General features: G+C 45.2%; 1 protein-coding gene across 5 annotated transcripts in view; it reads left to right on the top strand.

Moving 5' to 3' along the window:
• The window catches only part of EPHB2 (EPH receptor B2), a 693,756-nt gene that overhangs the window by 260,172 nt on the left and 418,656 nt on the right, over window positions 1–14,928 (top strand). The window lies entirely within an intron of this gene.

Below are 14,928 nucleotides of genomic sequence, written 5' to 3'. Positions count from 1 at the left end.
GATGTGAGAGGAACTGGGCAGCAGTGTAGCAAGAACAATTTGCACAGCTTCCTCTCCCTCCCCACACCTATTCCCTAAATGATCATATTCTGTACTTCTAAAAATGGCATCAGCTAACATTTTGCTTTTCCTTCCTTCATAATGTATTGTTATTTATGGAGCACAAACCTAGTTTAGGAACAGCTGAGCACTAGACATGATGAGGAGTGTTGGGAGACAATATAAAATCGTGTACATCACTGGGGAATTTACTGCTTTGAATTAAACATCCATATTACAGTTTCCATATTTTCATTGACTTTTTAAGGGGCGGACAGATAATGTGATTTGTCCAGAAGCACACAATTTCTAGTCAAGTGCCTGGACCAGCACTTTGCCAGGTTTCACGGTTAGCAGTTTTGGTGCTAGACTACACCCCGTACCACCTGATTCATTCAAGAAACAGGACATGAAGGTCTTTCTGACCCTACAGTGGCATGATTGGAAAAGGTTGATCACATTGGCTAAGCATTCATGAAATGATTCCCTCCTCACCCTGTACAGATTAGCAGTACTGATCACGCTCAACCACTCATTAAGGGACATTGAGACATATTTGTTTTAGGACAACGGTAAGGCTTCCTGGATATCCTTCCCCCGGAAGCACTCTGAAACGTTTCTGACTGCAACCTGTGAAGGGGGTGCTCATGACTGATTAGTGCTTTGATTTTTCAATGGTTCCAGTAGACAGGACCACACCCAGTGGCTCCATCATAGGGGAAGTTTCAAAGGAGGTGTGAATTTAACATCCCTCTGCTGATCTATACCTTTCACAAAGATGTGTGTGACCCACTTGTTCAAATATTGGGAAAGACAACTCTGCCTTGAAGTGGGAGACTAGGCTGTGGGATTCTTTTTTGTTACAAATTGTGTAGCCTTCAAAATGATGAAACACTGGCTTTCCTACAAGAAATGCCTCTTGCTGCCTTTTGTTAAATGCAATTCTAATTAAAAAAGAACGGTGCGCAGGAAAAACTTTGGCTGCAAGCTAAGTACTCAAACCATTCATAATAAATACAGGAAGTAGTGTGATGGGATTACTGGCAAAGAAGAGCTTGGTGCAGTTATTTGGCAATTTACTGTAGCCTGGCTGTTTCAGCACTAGTGACGCCGGAGTCAGTATTTTATTCCGGGGAAGTTGGCAGTTGTGCAGTGAAGGCCAGTGGTGTTCAGGGAGGCGACTTGTACGCATGCAGTGACCTGATTGGTTGCTTTGCTACTTTGAGCTGGCAGCTAATGATAAAGTGACTGTCAATCAGACTCCCGCTCATTTGAATACCACTCCAGACTATCTGTAGGACCAGGCCCCTGCCCAAAGTGGAAAATGATAGACTCTGTACTAGCTCATGTGTCTGACCAAGAAAATTAGCAAAGCATCTTTCATTATTTTAAGTTGGAGCCTGAAGCGGCCATAAAAAGTGAAAAATGAAGATGTTTCTTTTAATTTTATACACGTTGGCCGAGAAGCCCAATTTCCCCCTCCCTAGTGTGTGCCTGGACTTGCGCCAACAACTCCTTACACACAAATCCTGAAACTTACTTGGCATGAGAATAGAATCAATCAAGAGAGGCCTCCATCTGAGAGATTAAAAACTCTGTCAGACAAAACACCCCCACCCCTGCGCTTGCTCCTTCATCAGAAAAAAAAAAAGCGCTCGACAGAGGCCCTCACTGACACAGGCAGGCATTTTCCCTTAGCCTGTGTTCGCTAGTGGATTATAGACTCCCAGAGGCCTCCTCTGTCTCGCTAGGCCCGACCTTTCGCGCTTTGATTGAAGAAGAGAGGTTGCCTAAAAAAAAAAAAAAAAGATCGCCCTTCAATAGGTGGGGTCAGGCTTTTCTTTTTTGGTATTCAGCAGCCTTTGAGTTGGAAATTCTCCATATGCAAACCATAAAAACTTCCCTTCCTCCCCTCCCTTACACCCTGCCTTCCCACTTTGCTAATGAGGCCCGGGGCCTGCTGTAGGCTGTCTGAATGTCTTATTTTGTTTTTCTTTTGAGTTCTTGGCATGTTAATTAGAAAGAATAGAGAAAGGGAGAGTGCTCTAATTAAGCTCCACGACGCGGGGGAAGACTGTGGCAAGGGGGTGACTTTCTTATGGTAGAAAAAAGGGCCTTTAAGTGGCAAATTTAAGGGATTAGTTCAACCAAGAGTCCTTCGGTTTTAGCAGCTCCCAAGCAAGGTCTGGCCAGAGAGCAAAGCTCTACCCTCTCGCTTCTACACTGCTGTGCCCCATACATCCTTGCTGTTTGAGGTCTCTGTACCCCATGACTTGCCCTGAAATTCAGAATGGGGAAGAAACCACGACTACAGCGTTTGAACATAAGTGGACCTATTCTGCCATGGCTTCGATGCCAGCATGGGAGTGCACATATATAATTTTGGGCCACAGGGTCCTGGGCCTGCTGAATTTCTCACAATGCCCCCAAGGGAATTTTTTTATGTGCTCTGCCAGTAGGGTAGAAAAGGTACTCTGAGCCTAAATCCAAGCAGTGAACTCGACCTCAAGGTCTTTTGGTTGAGTAATTATACACAGCAGTAACTGATGGGCTGTGACCCCCCCCAACACCCCAGTGCCGGGGGTCACCTTTCACCCTCACACCCTAATTCCTTGTCTTCTCCTTGCTGGTCACACTTCTATGTCCCTTTGAAGCCCATCATAGATGATTATTCATGTGGCCTGTCCCGCTAGAAACCCACATGTAATCATTCATACACGAAAATGTAGGTTACAAGAGTGGGCTGGCTGAACCATCTAGTCACGACTTCATTGCAAAATCTCTGTGATATCTCTTTACTTTTCTTTTTAATTAATTATGTGTACCACTTGTTAGTGTAGTACTTCAAAGGCCTGAATGAATTATGTGGAACGTGATATTCTGCACTTTTCCCTGAGAAATATGATGAGTCTTCTCCTAAACTGAAAATGCACAAGAATTGTGAGCACAAACAAAATCGTTGGCGTTCTTCTTCAGAATATGCCCTTTTAGTTAAGAAATATCTATGCACTCTCTGGCCAGTGAGATACTGTTGTTGGTGCAAAATTAAACACATTCAATAATTTTGTTCTTTACCAAATGGAAATAGATGTTCGTGATTCTTTACTCAGTCGGACAGGAGTAACATATTTTCAAATCCTGTAAAAGGAGATCATTCAAAGGACTGAGCAGAATCCAGAGGGAAAGTCAAAAAACCGTAATGAGGGTGTCTCTCATTTTTTTCGACAATTAAAGTTAGCCTGGGAAACAATAATTCACAGTAAAGGCATAATGTAATTATTTTTAAAGGGATAGATAGCTAGATAGATAAATGGATGGATGGATGGCTAATGGGAGATGGAAAAAAAGCTTGAACTGCAGCTGAGGTTTGATCATTCTTGTTTATTCCATCAGCAGTGCAGTGCACATGGCAGCTGCATCAGCACATTTTTGGCTGGGCTTGTTTGCCTTGATCACGACCAATGCAACGTGATCAAGGCAGAGTATCACGGTCGAAATGTATTGCCGTGGCTGCCATGTATGTTGCAGTACTTATGGTCTAAACACAATTAACCAAGTCTGCTGGAGTGTCCTCCTTTATCCGTCTGGGTTCAGTGCATACCAGAGGGTCTATTGTTCTCTGTTGGATGGAGGCACCCACAACCTGCTGAGTCTTTACCGTGCTGGAGAATACTCTCTCTCTCGCTCTCTGTCTCTTTCTCCCCATGTGGGTGTGTGTGCACGCTTGTGTGTGTGCACATGTGCGTGAGTGTGAATAAGTGTGTGTGTGTATATATATATATATATATATGTATTCACTGAGAAGCCAAAGGTGATAGGGATATTATGTACAGACTATACACGCACAAATCCACAGAAATTCAGCATTTAAGTTAATGTTATCTCAAGTAACTATAACCGCAGAGCCTTTGGTGTGGTCAGGCCCTACAGCCAATCCCCTGCATGCAGACAACACCACGGTGTGCTTCAAGGGGGTTGGCCACAAGGCCAGGCCCTGTGACCAACCCCCTGAAGGCATCCAACCCAAGGACCCCCTCTCCGGGTATATTCTCTGTAGTAGGGGGAACATAGCCCTCTGGTTCCTTTTGTTTTTTTAACACTTTTTTCTGGGACTTGGCTGAAGCCGAGTACCAACATGGCTTGCTAACACTTCCTTGTTCAAGTATTGGCAGCCAATCAGATCTCAGCACGACATCGGAAGGGGTCGCAAAATCTTTGCGTCCCTATATGAACAAATTTGGATTTGTGTTAATTTCTCTAAAACTACTGAACATATTAAAAAAAAAAACTTTATTTATGTTTTAACCAAAAACATACAGCTGTGTCGTACGGTAGCACATAGAGAAGGAGGCCGACAAACACTGTCAATTCCATTATACAATAGAAACCAACATCACATCAGTTTCATGTCCATGTCCACCCTCCCCTAGAACACCCTACGTCATTAGTAAAGACTTAATCATTCACCCGCCCCCCTCGACTGGTTGAGAGGACATCTCCAAATCCCCACATTCTATATCCCTGCATTTACCCCCGCAAGTACCCCCAAATCTTTATCCTTACTATCCAATGATGTTAGGGTCGAGTCCGGATCCGTGAATACTGCACAGATCTCTTGCCACTCAGCATGTCATCGGTGGCCTTGTCACCATGACTATTTTGTTTCATATGCATTTCTTCTGCTACTGCCCGTTCCATAGTATCCGCTCTCCAGCTGTTATAGTCAAGGCCTTTACGGTCCATCCACGTTATGGCAACCCTGCGTTTAGCTAACACCAGAGAGAGATGCAAAAACGTATATTCCATCTTCCTACGTTTTGGACCGGGTATATTACCAAGGAGACAGTTTTGGGGCGTCTGATCAAACTTCAAACCCACCACCCTTTGTATTTCTGTAGTCACTTGTGCCCAGAAGTCCCGTATTGATCTGTAGTGTCAAGCTAGATGCATAAAGTCTGCCGTCCCACCACCGCACCTTGGGCAAGCGTCAGATCGAGCAACAGAAGTCCTCCTTAACCCACTAGGAGTAACATATGTTTTATGAAGGAAATTATAATGGACTAATTTGAAGCGGGCATTATAAGAGACTGTTTGTGTGAGAGCATTTACTTGTGTCCACTCACTCTCTAACAGCGGGGCAGTGAAGTCTCGGTTCCATGCTGCTCGGGCCGGGCTCATGGCTTTATGCAGCAAGGAGATCAGGTGATTGCCTCCGCCACAGTTAAGGAGGACACCCAGTGTATGTGTTTCTCTGGGTGCATCAGGAAAAGTTACCCACGTTTCATGTGCGACACCAGCCAGGCCTTCATATTGGAGGAATTGACCCTGACCCAGCGAGAAGGCGTCCTGAGCCCCCTCGAAAGAAAGAAACCATTAATTTTGGTAAATTTCACCCAGCACCTCACAGCCACCTCAGCCATTGCTGAAAGGACATATTGTTCATCATATGACGGACTGGTTTAAGAATCCACGCCGGGAGCTCACTATGGAAGGAGGCACACTTAAGAGCAATGCGCACAAACCTATGCCAAAGAGTTTCCGTTTGTCACACTAAATATGGGGTCATTTGCTTGCTGTTCTGTCCCTCCATTAGTCATTCTGCCAGCTTTTCCACGTCCACCAAGCCAGTCAGAAGGCGTTTTTCCCAGTTCTCGACCTGGTCCAGCCAGCGTGCATTATGTTGAATGTGTGCCGCATACTAATACAAATCCAGCCTGGGGGCTTCCAATCCACCCGCATCATATATTGCCTTGTTAGGATTGACTGGGCAACCCTAGGACTTTTACCTGCCCATAATAATGAGACGAGAATAGAGTCTAATTGTCAGCAATACCTCTGTGGGATTATAGTCAGTGAGTTCTGTAGTGTGTATAGACACCTGGGAAGAAGGACCATCTTAGCGATCGCCAGCCGGCCCATTAGTGAAAGTGGCAACGTGTTCCAAAATGTGACTGATTGTTTTAGGCCCCCAATTACTTTTTCCAGGTTTAGTGCAATCTGCAATACAATGTGGTACATGCAATTCTGATTCCCAAGTAACGAAAATCCGAGGTCTCCCAATGAAGTCCTATTTCCGACAGCAGGCCAGAGAGAAGGAGGCCAAACTCGCAAGCGGGAACACCAGGGACTTAGATTTAGTCAAAAGCAATCCCAAAATGGCACCAAACTCTTCCAGGATGTGTAAGAGAGCCGGGACTGCATCCCTAGGGGAGGACAAAAAGAATAAAGCATTGTTTGCATACAAGGAAACTACATGACGAGTAGTCCTGTCTGTAACCCCCAGGGTTGCAGCCCATGCCTCGCTTTGAGTGCCATGGGTTCGATCGCAAGTGTGAATAGCAACGGCAAAAGCGGGCAGCCTTGTCGCGTACCCCTGCCCAACGACCATGCACCAGAGAGATGTCCCTCAACTCGTACATGGGCACGCGGGTCCTCATACAATAAGCACACCCAAGCACAAAAATAAGGGCCAAATCCCATGACACACAAAACCTCCAGCAGATAGCCCCAGTTTAGCGTGTCAAATGCCTTCTCCAAATCAATGGCCACCAGGGCCAATTCTTCCCATCGGTGTCGGACCTCATGCATCACATGTGTTAGGCTGCGCAAATTCAAACTAGTACTGCGGCCAGGAATAAAGGCATATTGGTCTTCATGTACCAGTGTGGGCATATGTTATGGAAGACGCATAGCAAGGGCCTTGTAAAGTATTGTGGTATTGGTATTAATCATTGTGAGGGGCCTATAAGCTGATGAATTAGTGGTATCTCCACCCAGCTTAAGTAACATACATATTTCCCCATCCCTCATAGACTAGGGCAACCTGCCCAGCCCAAACGCCTCCTGCAGAACTTCCAGTAGTTGTGGAGCCACGAGTTCAGCATAGGCTTTGCAATATTCAGGTGGGAAACCATCACCCCCTGGAGCCTTAGAACACGGCAGTGCCTGCAGTGCCTCCTGAATTTCTTCCAGAGTCAGTGGGCCATCTAATTGTTCATTCAGAACTGGAGACAGTCTTTGCAGTCCCGCAGTCGCCAAGTAAGGGGCATAATTAAGCTTACTGATACTTGAATCCGCCAGATAGACCTTTTGCAGATATTGTTGTAACTTACACATTATGCCCGACCTAGATGTGACCCTCTCGCCGTCTGGAATAACCAGGCAATTAATGGGCAGTAGGGATTGCTCTCTATGTAGAATACAGGCCAACAACTTGATGGATTTATCCCTCTCCCTATGTAGTCTTTGCCTAAATGTTCGCAGTGTATACTTATCTAATCAGTCCCAGAGGTCACCCAACCTTCTGCGACTTTGGATCTCCCACTCCTGAGAGTCCAGGGCATCTGTTAAAGCACTCTGCAACACTGCAAGGGCTGTCTCCTCCTTCTAAATATCAGAGTGCAGCTGTCATTGTACGCCACATGGCGGACCCATACATTCACCCCTCATAACTGCCTTTAAAGCTTCCCATTCTATGGAGCTAGTAGAGGCGTACCCCCAAATACCTTCCATGTATTCGCCAAGTACTTTGCCCGGGGTTACCCACCCCAACGTGTCACCCAGAATGTCTGAAGGCATCCTCCAGGTCTTCCCATAGCGTGAGTCATCTCCCCAGAACACCTTACAGACTACAGGGGAATGGTCAGACAAGTAGCGGGCCAACTTTGTGATTTCTAAATCCTCTAGTCTGTGTGGTCCACCTACCAGTATTCTATCTAGCCTGCTAAAAGTGTTGTGTGTAGGGGAGTGACAAGTGTATACCCTACTTTTGGGATGGGATATTGTCCACACATCCCTTAAATCCAGATTGTGCATCACCATGGTGAGGGCTTTAGACATAGCTGGTTTCGTTCCTGGCCTTGGAGGCATCCGATCAAGGCAGGGGTCCAGAACACTATTGTGATCCCCCAAACAAAATATAGTCGTATCGGTGGTGGGAGTGAGTAGATCCTGCATGGTATAAAAAACACTGAATCATGTGTATTGGGAGTGTAGGTATTCAGCAAAGATACCTCCCTTCCGTCTAGTGAGCCCGGCAGAAAAATATATCTCCCATTGATGTCAGCCTCCATAAAAGTGAGGGAAAATGGGACCCCTGGTGCAACCCAGACCAGTGTACCTCGCACATAGGTAGAGTATGAAGAATGGTGTATCTGTCCTTTCCATTTATGTGCTAGCTTAGATACCCCAGCATTAAGTAGGGACAGACTCTATACTGCTTTACATAGGTTTCCAGTCCACATACATTCCAGGTGAGTAACTTGTATTCCGTATGCCTCATCTAAGTGTTGTTTTTGATATCTATCACCTGTACCTCCTCTCCGTACAGTGCCCGTACCCAGCTGTGTTAATGAGAACAATAGAAACAATAGAAACAGAACTGTACCAAGCAATTACAAACCATACAACCTCCCACCCGCGGCAAACAATGTGTAATTCCAAGACTATTGTAGCCCAATCCCTGCATGCACCAGGAACGCAATTTCCCCCCCCCCACTGTCCAACAACAACCAACAAATACCTACTGTGCTCCGCCAGCCAGGCGATTCATACACTCTTTCAGCGTGTAGTAATTAAGTGAAAACTTCTACCCTCCCAGCATATTATCGTATCAACCGGCAGAAGTGAGCTGGGCTTCCTCGGACCCCGCCAAATTAGACATTGCTTTGGGGAGAATTTCCCTGACCATTTGGATAGGACATAATTAGGTTTTAGCTGCCCAACACCACTCACTCAATTGGGTGGCCCACAACTTTTCCGAATCAAGAACCCCCCTAGGTGCAGAGGAATAAGGTGACACCTCACAGTCTGCCAATGTATCTATTACCACGTCCACTTGTATACTGGAAGTTAGTGAAGGCGAGTCCTCCGTGATCACTTGCAGAGGGGAGGATCCCCTACCAGATTGCTGAGTCTCTGTGGTGAGCTCCATGGCTCCATCCTCCCCAATTTGCATTTGTTGAGTTCCAAGAGGAGTAAGATTTGCTTTCTTTGTACCTAAGCAGGGAGACCCCCCTGCAGTACGCATGCCCCAACCCTTCTTTGTGGGGCCAGCTGGGCCACTTGCAGTAGAAATGTCTCTTCCTCCGGTTTATCAATAAATGAGCCTTATCATGTAGGGTAACTTTCAACCGCGCCAGATACAGGAGCATATAGCGTAAATGCAGTGCTCTGAGCTTTTGTTTGAAAGTGAGAAAAGTCTTGTGGCATTTATGTACCTGCTTCGTGTAATCAGGATAAATGGCGATCTTGTAATTTTCATATTGGGGAATCTCTTGCTCCCTTGACACACGCAGGAGCCAGTCCCAGTAGTTCAATATTTTCATGATGATCGACCTAGGGGGTGCCCCGGGCGGGGGTGGGGGGATGGCACCAGCGCTCTGTGCTCCCTTTCCATTGCAAACACACTAGAAAGGCTTGGCGACCGGAGGACAGACCACAACCAATTTTCGACGAATGACTCCGCAGAGGACCCTTCCGCTGTTTCCGGGAAGCCTAGCAGCCGAACCGTATTTCGACAAGAGCAGGCCTCCACATCCGCTGCCGGCCTCTCCAGGTCTGCCGCCACTGTCTTCACCTCCACCATCTGGCGCTTCAGTGTGGAGACCTCGCCTTGTAAGTTTTCGATGTTTTTCTCCGCTGCTGTGACTTTCTCTGCCACCCTTCGAAGATCAGTGCGCAGAAGATTAACGTCAATTGCCACAGAGTCAATGCGTTGTTCCAAGGCAGTGAAGGTGCCATTTATCGCAGGTAATATCTCCACCATGGTAGGTTCCACTCCCCACTCATGCTGGTCATAGTCCTCGGGGGGCCCAACTTGCCTCATTATTCTCTGTGAAGGCTGGCGTGGCCTTGTATATTGTGTGATAGTGTTTGAGCCGTGCGAGCGTGCTGACTTATCCTTCCCCATAATGCCCATTAGATTGCAGCGAGCAAGCATTAGCAGGAAGTCACAGGGGCACTCCGAAGCCCGATAGTTTCCTCAAAATGTCAGCCAAGTACACCCAATGACTGTAGCTCCACTGGCAGGGCTGGGTTTTACTGTCCACGATAGATGACACTGATAGTAAGGAGATGAGGACTCTAGCGACAGCACACAGAAACATTAGCACTCAGTTCAGTGGCTCTCCTTCACCAGCCTGCTGTTCTGATAAGCTGGAACAAGCACCACTCCACTAGCAGAGCCCATGCAGCCGAGGACACAGCACCTGCACCTCCGATGCTTGTTCCGCACAGTCTATGTGAGAAGGTGTAGGCTCCACGCATATGGCCCCCGCGACAGTAGCCCCATAGGCAACAGGACCAGCAAGCGTTCAGCTCACCCACAGCTTCAAAGGTGAGCAGTATGAGTCTGCAAATGGTGGTGCCCCCACAGTGAATCCAGCGCTGGATCCCAGAGGCACCTCACCATGCCCCCTGGACTCTACATGCCTTCATCTCCGTTGCCCCCATGCGCAGTCACGCTCACCCCCGCTCAGACCAGGTCCCAGAGCCCAGGTGCTGCCGGTGAGCCGCTGGACATGGCACCAGCTCACTCCGGTGGTGGCCCCGCCTGCCGCACAGCTCCGTCTCTAGCCGCCCCTGGCTCCCGAGTGCTGCGCCCACTTGTGCTGGATCTGAGTGCGTCAGTCAGGGGGTCGTGGAAGCCGAGCACAGCTGAAGGAGACAGCGCACAGTCAGCCACCGGGTAGGGCCTCCCCAGATCCAAGTGGATCGGCTCCGCAGTGCGGCTCCTCCCTCCGAGTCACGTCAGCCCACTGCCGGACCGGGCCTCCCACTACGTGGGTCACTTCAGGCAGCAGGCTTTGCACTCGGTCCCCACGGCTTCCAGGGACCGGTTATCAGTCCATGGGTGCAGCGCCCTCCAATGTGCCCCTTTTAGGGTTGGTGCAACAGGATTCTCACAGGATTACTGCAGGATTATTATATATTTTACTGCCCAGCTGGCAGGAGCTCACATCCTGGAGGAAATGTTGTCAGGCCATGCCCCCCTACTGAACGTATTTACACCAAATAACAAAAAAGGCCACTTTCTGAACCAAGAGCTACCTTTCTGCCAAATTTGGTTTAATTCCGTCCAGTGGTTTTGGCACTATCGCTGTTCAAAATCCCTATAGAAAACCGTAATGCAACAGCATGTTAACAATGTTAACATCGATGTTATGTGTGTGGTCATGAGAAGTGCACATGGGGGATGAGGGGACAAGTTAGGATTTTATCAAGTTACCATAACAGCATATTTCTGCTGTTTTTAGGTTTTGCTTTGGAACCTTAAAATCGCTTAGCTGTTGTTTTGTTAAGGAGTTTCTGAGCTTTTTTCTAAACAAAGTGGTTTATTTTACACTGCCAAGAACCATTAAGTTCCACCTGCTGATAATTACCTTAGCAAACAACCAAAATAAGTTTAATATTTTTTTGAAAATGTGATCAAACTCCTTCTGCACATTATTCTCTATGTTAATTCCCAACCTGTAGATCGCAGGCTGGAGCCCCGTTGCAAATGCATTCATATCTGGATGTCTATGGCCCCTGATATGACCAATGTAATGTTAAAGAAGCTGTCTGATCTTAAAAATATATTGTTGCGTTTTTGTACCAATGATAAATTAGTAATCTCTTCTTATATGAAAGTCTGTTTCCACACACAAAATGCATTACTAGATTGTTAATGAATCTCTAATTATAAGCAAAGCTACACTTGTTAGAGAAATGACAGACACAAACGGCCAGAGAAACAACACTGATAATTATAGTGAGTACACCATAGGATGAGGGCTCTGGGTGACTAAAGTACTAGAGTGAATGTCTTCTGGGAACACCAGGCAGCAACATGAAAGCCTCGCCTTGCAGTGCTCCCATCCTCTAACTGTCTCTGCCGGTCCCTTGACTCTGCAAGCTCTGGTGTAAGAGGGAAGCCAGCCGCCGCATCTGCCGGGGCTAAGAAGCGCCAAATGTACTACTAACTCACTCCACTGGGAAATCCTCCAACTTAGGATGGGAAGACGGGGTCTTTGAAATTGCATTCCCCTGAGCACAAGCGACATCAAAACAAAGACATAATCAGTGCACCTGATGCAGACATATTAATAGCAAAATGCACCTAGCAAACTAAGTCAAAGTTCTATTAGAAATTGGGAATGTTGAGATGGAGTTACTTTCTGGGAGCAAAGAAATACATAGTAATAACTGTGCATTATATATTTGATTTCAATGGAAGAAACCACTTGTCCCATATTCAGTCGAAGTTGATAATTTTGTGGGCGCATTGTGACATATACATCTGTGTGGTGGGACCGCCACCTAAAAAAATAGAGCCAGACACACAAGACAGTCTAGATACGCGTTCAGCCTCACTACTGCCTCCCTTTCAGACCTTACACCTCCAAAGCATAACAGGATCTTATGTCCTGCAAGGAGACATATGGCTTCCGTATCAGAATCCCAACTGCATGGATATTAAACCACAACGTTTTCTTCTCCAAATCTCAACACTGCCAAAAATACTATATCAAGCCTGGATGGAACATTTGTTAAAAGACTTCTGTTTTCTACGAAGGTACCTTTATGGAACAATCCTTTGATTTAACGAAGTACCCTTGTCTGTTACTGGGAAAAGTGGATTCATGCTGGTATATTTTATATCTCAGAAATTTGCCTTAGTAATATATGTTTATCTTTTTCTGATTTACAATCTAAATATCAGATTCCTGATTTTGAATACCATAGATATGTTACATTGTGCAATGAGGTTCTCAGTGCAGTTCTACACGAGATGCTGTGTTCAGGTATGGAGTTGTTCTTTACTGATTATAAAGCATAGGAATAAATAACTTTTGCAAAAACTTGCAAATCTCAGAGATAAGTCAAGTATGGAATCCCGCATAACACCTCAACTATTCTCTGCAAACGTGGAAAAAATTGATTATGTATATTTTGAATTGGTTTCGTCTCGCAGATCAATGTTTTCATATTAAATAAGTAGTATTGGATTCTTGTTAAGCCGTATAATATACAATTAATTGATACATTGACAAACCTGATTGTTGGAACTGAAAAACTGATCAAGGTTCAATGAAACACAGTTTATTTGAATGCCCAGCTACATGCATCTTTTGGTCTGAAGCCTGATAAATAACCTCTAAACTTTTTAATATTGATCATCCTATTACAAATGAAATTATTATCAGCAAATCTTCACTAATTTTATTTCACTTTTGTATAAGTACGCTAAATTGTTTGCCTTACCAATTTCTACTGCCATCAGATCTATTACTATGAACTGGAAACCTTTAGTAACTATATCTTCTACTGCCCTGTGAGATAACATATAATATATAAGAACTGGAATTGAATTCTTGTTCTATAAGAATAAGCAGACGCGCTATAACACATCATCAATTTGGAATACTTTTGATATTTCTCTTATAATAGCCAGCTGTCTATATTAATTCGTTTTTAATAGATAGTATTTTATGTTTAGCCTATACTTTTTATTTTATTTTTGTTCTATGGATTATGTACTATGATAATATTGCTTGGCACTTTCTTCATTCTTATTTCAGATTTACACTCAGTTGCATGAATTTTTGCTGTTATTTTTTGTATGTCTTCATGTTCTTATACTACAAAGCTCAATAAAATTATTTTGAACAGAATCCCATCCTGATGATAAAACTCAAAGCATATGTTCTCATGGAAACTTCAGAACCAACCCAAAACAATATCATTGTCATGAAAATAAATCGTTGTCCACCTATGGCTGTCCCACGTGTCATGTATGGATTTGTGGCTAAAGTCACACAGGAGTCTGAGGCAATCATCATGTCCTGGATTTATGTGCTTTTCACTGATTGTAAGTAGACATTAAGGGCCCGAATCTGAGTTCGATGGTCAGAGGACAGCCAAACTTGCAGTGGCAGTAAGACCGCCGCACTCTTGGTGGTCCGACCGCCAGAATATGATCTTGGCGGTGAGACTGCTAGGAGGCGTCCGCCCAGATCAGGGAATTCGAAGGGTTGACTGCAGTCGGAGTCGTGGTCAGTCACGGTGGAACCGGGATCGGCACTGCCATGCTGATCACGAATTCCTTTTCCGCTCCCCAAGGCAGCCGAGGCCAATGTAGTGCACTGTTTCCACCAGGCTGACTAACTGAAACGTCGTAATACGGCATTTACGACTGTCAGCCCGGTGGAAACATTGTAATATGACAAGGGTGAGGCCACTGGCTTGATGTCAGCCTCACCCCTGCTGTATTGGCAATGCCACCAAGATCGTAATCAGGCCCTAAATGCTCCTGGGCTTCTCTGCATAACCTTGCCCAGTCTGCCAAAAGCTCTTGGCATATGACTTACACAAAAGCTGTGAGGTGTTAATTCTGCCACTGATTTAGAACTGAGCACATATAACACTAGCTTATGGTTTATGCCTTGCAGTTAAAATCATTTGTAGTGATAAGCGTGAACCCAAGGGAAATCATTTTTTTGCACTGATGTAGCGATAGGGGTGTGTGAAATTCATGTAATTCCCTTTTGTGCAATTGTATGAAATTTCATAACAAGTATGAAAATTATGTGAAATGCTTATCTTCCATTTTGTGCTATAAATTAGCACAAAAAAGTAAACAACAGCTGCATGCATTTTGTTTGTTCACATTGTTCTCATGCTCCCACAAATGCATGTTTACCCGAATGGACTTGAAATTACATGACATGCATAATAGTGTAATTTTGGGAATGTTGTGTAACAAGCGTAATGCAGCATGCAAGAAACTACACATGATTAGGCTGCGTAGTGAAAATTGTGCCAAGACCTTTAGAAAAGAGGGTGAAAACAGCTGCAGCAAGGTAAGCTACATAATCTTTATTTGGTATACAAAATTGTAACAATGAA

The sequence above is a fragment of the Pleurodeles waltl genome, chromosome 6, assembly GCF_031143425.1.
Source record: "Pleurodeles waltl isolate 20211129_DDA chromosome 6, aPleWal1.hap1.20221129, whole genome shotgun sequence".
Lineage (NCBI taxonomy): Eukaryota > Metazoa > Chordata > Amphibia > Caudata > Salamandridae > Pleurodeles > Pleurodeles waltl.
The sequence above is the reverse complement of the archived record's forward strand: the minus strand, read 5'-3'. Positions and strand labels throughout refer to the sequence as shown.